The sequence below is a fragment of the Polypterus senegalus genome, chromosome 1 (genome assembly GCF_016835505.1).
Source record: "Polypterus senegalus isolate Bchr_013 chromosome 1, ASM1683550v1, whole genome shotgun sequence".
NCBI classification, from domain to species: Eukaryota; Metazoa; Chordata; class Cladistia; order Polypteriformes; family Polypteridae; genus Polypterus; species Polypterus senegalus.
The window spans coordinates 31158554-31163959 of NC_053154.1; the positions used below are offsets into that span (position 1 = coordinate 31158554).

The 5406-nt window shown below is 40.2% G+C and overlaps 1 non-coding gene across 1 annotated transcript; it reads left to right on the plus strand.

The window, feature by feature from the left end:
* Positions 1-453: 453 nt before the first annotated feature.
* trnas-aga lies at positions 454-535 on the plus strand. Its single transcript has one exon. It is a non-coding gene; the product is annotated as a tRNA-Ser (tRNA).
* The last annotated feature ends 4871 nt before the right edge of the window (positions 536-5406 follow it).

Here is a 5406-nt window from a genome sequence, read left to right on the forward strand (position 1 = left end):
CATTTTTAGACAGTTCAAAAAGCAACGCAAATCGTAAAGCGTCTGTGTGCCGCATCGAACAAGCTTTTGCAGAATACATTAACTGACAAGAGGTTGGCCCGCCCTCTCCGAGTTTTGCTAGTCGTGATTCGTCAATTCTTGGTAGCTGAGCAAGCCGTCATTGGCCAATTCGTGGTAGCCGAAACGGGCAGTGAATGGTCAATTCTTGGTAGGAGAAACGGGTTGTGAATGGTCAATTCTTGGTAGCCGATACGGGCCGCGATTGGTCCTCCCGTGCTTTCAATTGTTGAGAATCTTGGTAGCGAAGAGCGATCCGATTGGTTCTCGCTACCAAGAATTACCTCGACTCACGGCTGCTCGGGGGACGAAACTAACTCATTTTACTTATATACCAGTCCATAAATAGTTTTAAATTCGCTAGAAACAAATCTTTGAAATTGATGTAACGATATAGTAGTCGTGGCCGAGTGGTTAAGGCGATGGACTAGAAATCCATTGGGGTTTCCCCGCGCAGGTTCGAATCCTGCCGACTACGGTGACAGTGTTTTGACGTCTGTAATTTAGACTAAAGTGAAGAAGCAAGAGTATACAGTATGTGCCTGCCGCATTTCTTAAGTGTTAAAATGTTCGTCCTCATTGTATCAGCATTCTTCAACAATATTAATTCAGTTAAAATCCCATCTCTTTAAATACACTTCCATAAAAACTTCTGTTCTCAGTTAGCAAGAGAATTATGAAAAAAAGTCATGGCCATGGTTAACGCGATGGACTAGAAATCTACAGGGGCTTCTCTGCTGTGATTCGACTCTTGCTGACTACGGACTGCAGTTTGTAATTTCCTTTGGAGATGATAATAAGGTAGTCTTACCGTACAAGTCAAATGCCGCAAAATCGGACTGAAATGTTTAACAAAATTATAATTTCTCCAATGTGCTTATTTTGCAGTGTCGAATGCTTGCGTCACGTGTACCTAAAGAAGTGCAGTGTGCAAAATGGTTTTCCATCCTTTTTCTTTAAACGATAGTTAAATCCAGTTTGCTGTGGAGATTACAGCCTAATTATTATTAGTGTTTTGAAAAAACAATACTTCATTCCGGGCGATTGATTGGTTATGACAACTAATCATAATCTCTTTTTCTGAACGCATTCAAAATCCAACTAGAATTTCCACCTTTAACGATATATGTCGGCCCCTCTTCAAGTGGGATTATTTTAGGCAGAGGTACTAATTCCCGTAAATTAAAGATATATTAAGAATATGCCTAAAAATTAAACGTCCCATGGGTTGATGAAAATGTGTTCTTAAAGATTAACGGAGCTAAATGCGTTTAAAGTTGTTTTGTCAGCTTTGTTTGCTGCCGGGACAGGAACCAAGTGATTATCTAAACACGCTAGAAATTCAAATGAAGTTCTCAGGAGCGACACTATTGTGTTTCTAAAGGTCTCTCCTGTTTCTTGGCCAGACGTTTTTGCTTGTTTGCTTGCTTTTTTGTGATAAGGAGTTTTATATGGTACAGGCCAGCTGAAGTACTAAATTTCTCATACCTGTAGACCCCGATTCTCTAAAGAATCGCAAATCCAACAATGGCAATCACTTTCTGGCTGCGGGTGGTAGCGTCCTGGGAAAGTTTTAATTTAATTAAATAAATATACATCCATCCATCCATCTATCATCCAACCCGCTATATCCTTAATACAGGGTCACGGGGGTCTGCTGGAGCCAATCCCAGCCAACACAGGGCGCAAGGCAGGAAACAAACCCCAGGCAGGGCGTCAGCCCACCGCAATTAAATAAATATATTTGTACTAAAATTAACCAGCTTATTAAAACTAAAATTGAAATTTAATTGTTAAAGCATTTAAGTCCAAAATGTCTTTGAGTTGTTGCACTCATAAGTAAAAAAGATATCGTAGTACAAAGGTTTAAATGAAGTAAATTGGTAACAAAAAAATAATAAAATGGTGAATTCAAAATAGTTAATCAAAAATTTCCTTATAAACAACATTTTTAGTAAAGACGCCTTACCTCAAATTTACTTTACAGGTTGTGTTTTGTTGCTTGGGCGCCACCTACTGACTCTGGGGCGCTGAGGCGCTGTGCGCGTGCGCTTTCGGCGCCACGTAGTTCTCTGATGGTGACGGCGGTGGATTCGCGTGCTGAAGTGACCATGGAGGCGGATCCCGGCTTAGAGATCTACATTACTAAACGAACATGCAGGTTAGGTGGATTGGCGATTCTGACTTGGCCCTAGTGTGTGCTTGGTGTGTGGGTGTGTTTGTGTGTGTCCTGCAGTGGGTTGGCACCCTGCCTGGGATTGGTTCCTGCCTTGCGCCTTGTGTTGGCTGGGATTGGCTCCAGCAGACCCCCGTGACCCTGTGTTCGGATTCAGCGGGTTGGAAAATGGATGGATGGATGGATGTTGTATATGCGGTGGTGTGCGCGTTCGCGTTCAGGTGGTGGTTGTATTGTGCACTTTCGCATTTGGGCGTTGGTTGTATTGTGTAGGGCTTGCTTCTGGCGTCTGGCATCCGTGCATATGTAAAACCTTCGTTTAGTAACATAGATAGCATTATTATTATAATTTTTATTTATTTATTTAAGAAGGATGCCCTTTTCCACCTTTAAAAGAACAAAGATGATGCCAAAGTTACAAGACTTCGTATTTCCTCGAGTTTAATGTAGCCTACATGTAGACTAGGGATTCCCAAGTTCAGCCTTGGGTACCACAGTGGCTGCAGGTTTTCATTCCAACCAGATTCACAAGTAGATGGTTCAGACTTACTTCTAAATGATCTACTTGTTTAATTAGTATTTTTCTTTTCTTGTTTTTCATTCAGAAATATGTGATGGTATGTTTACATGTTAATAAAATTCAGAAACTTGACAGGTGCAATAGAGACAGAATACCACAGGGAAGCATCTACTTCAGTATAAAACTTAAAATACCTGATCATAAAAATGAGCAAAATCTTAAGAAGCAAGAAAAAAAAGAAAATGATAAAAATGAATGTCACGCACATAAATACTTGCTACATTCCCCCAGAAAACAGCAAACCCATTTTGTAATTCCTAAATTGACACAAAAACAGGGAAATAACAGCTTGTTTAATAAAGACAAGAGTCCAGTTAAAAGTATAAGGTGGTGGGGATGAATGCCTGCAGTCAACGTGGTCTGCTACACGATCTTAACTTGAGGACCACTTAGTTAATCCTTTTAACTGTGATCCTTAGCTAACTCTCTCTCTCTCATTCTTTCCTAGGGCACGAAGTGGAAGCGGAAGCAGACAATGGCTAATGGTGAGATGAACCGCGTCGTTGAAGAACTCCAGGCTCTCAACATCCAGATCCAGAAACTCCTGTCCAGACTGAGGCACCTGAGGGATTTATAGGCTCGTCTGCTAGAAAAATCCCCCCCGACATCTGAACTTGTGCCGCTGTTCCTCTCACTTTTAAGGCCAAGTGAGCTTTACCCCCTGACCTCGTCATCAGAGCAACGTCAACGATGAAGATCTTGGCCTGTTTCAGCTATGTAGGTGGGGTATTAAGGCTAGAACACCTCCATCAGCTGGGCAGTCTCGTGGCCTGGAACCCCTGCAGATTTTATTTTTTTTCTCCAGCCGTCTGGAGTTTTGTTTGTTTTTTCTGTCCTCCCTGGCCATCAGACCTTACTTTTATTCTATGTTAATTAGTGTTCTAGTGTCCTTATTTTAATTCTTATTTATTTTGTGTTTTTCATAAATAAATGTTATTGTTTATTACTGACTAGCTGACTCTTGAATTTTTACACTGAAGTTGCTTCTTCCGTTTAGTATTAAGTGTCATTTACACCTGGGTCTCTACTGGTCATAATTAATCATCATTATTTTAATACAAGTAATAGAGTAAACTCCACAGATAAAGGTGAATTAAAAAGCATATGGTAAAAGAAAGTTAACTTTTAAATATATCGCAAAATGCACATTTCTGTTTTTTAGATGTAAATACTTGCATTTATTTCGGAGAGCAAAATAAAATAAGAAAAAAACTAGTTAAACAATTAGATCATTCAGAAGTGAGACTGGACCATTTATTTGTGAAACTGGTTGGAAGGAAAACCCTCAGCCACAGTGGTACCCTATAGGACTGACCCTGAGAACCCCTCATCTAGACGTTTCAGACTTCAATTTACAAGAACATCAACTTTAAGATAACTGTGGAGTAAACATTGCCTGGCAAAATATCAAAACAACTAGCACTAGCACATTTTTGTTGGCCATGTTAGATCCTCAAACAGTCCAAATTTTTTCTCAAAAGTTTAGTCCAGTGCAGCATCTGTGGTTAGTCTTGCACAGCTGGCGAGAGGAAAGAGGACATAACAACTGCAGGAGTGCGGGCACTGAGAGCCATTGAAAATCACACAAAGACTTAGACTTGAAGATCAACAGAAAGAATTTTGTGTACATGTGCTGAATGGACAAGGAAGGTTGGTCAGTGTTCAGACAATTGTGGTGAGGCAGTCTTGACAAAGTGACTTGTCACTTTTTGACACCAACCCATCTCCACTCTGAGCGTATTAATATTTCTTGTAATTCGATTCCCTCCGTCTTGTCTAATATGGCAGCAGCTATTAGCCTGGTGTTTGCAATGTTCACCGTCTATCCTCACAATTCATCATCTTACATATCATCCTCAAGGTCTGCACATCAGTGATAAAGTGCTGTATACTTTCACTTGGTATTAAGTAGAAATTCTTAAATATTTCTCATTTTCAAAGCTGAGGTTTATAATACCTTGCAGTCCAAGGTAATTAATTATTTGTCTTCATTCCAAAAAAAAATGAGCTTTGTATTTTATAATGTCTTTGGCAGGATGTCATTTCCTCCTCCAGTGGATCACATATAATCTTCCAAGTCTGCCAAGGCCTAATTGACTGGGGTGACTTTGCATGGAGAAGCTTATACAGTTTGTTATATACAGAGCCCCTTCACCATAATAAGGTAACAATCCAGAATGAATTTCTTGTGATCATATGATGTTTATCAAATAAACATTTAATGTTTGCTAGCTTCCAGCCTTCAGCCAAAATCCCCAGTATTCAGTTATTTCTGAAATTCACACATTAAGTATAGTGATATTCATCCCAATTGAGGACAGCAGGAAGCTTTATGCCAATGCCTGGATCCCTTTTATGCATTATGAACATGTCTCTATGAAGTTGCAGGAAGAGTAGGAAACAAAGGATGGAGTTCTAACTAAGAAGACTGAATGTGACCCAGGTAGCAGTCATTGGCTAAAGTTTAAAAGGTCTTTCTGGATATAAAGCTTGTGATGGACAGCCGGTACCTCAACCTGGTCAGGATGTCCTGAGAAGGAGAAGATGGGGAAAGGCAGCAACTTTTGGACACTGCCTCCCCCAAGACACTAGA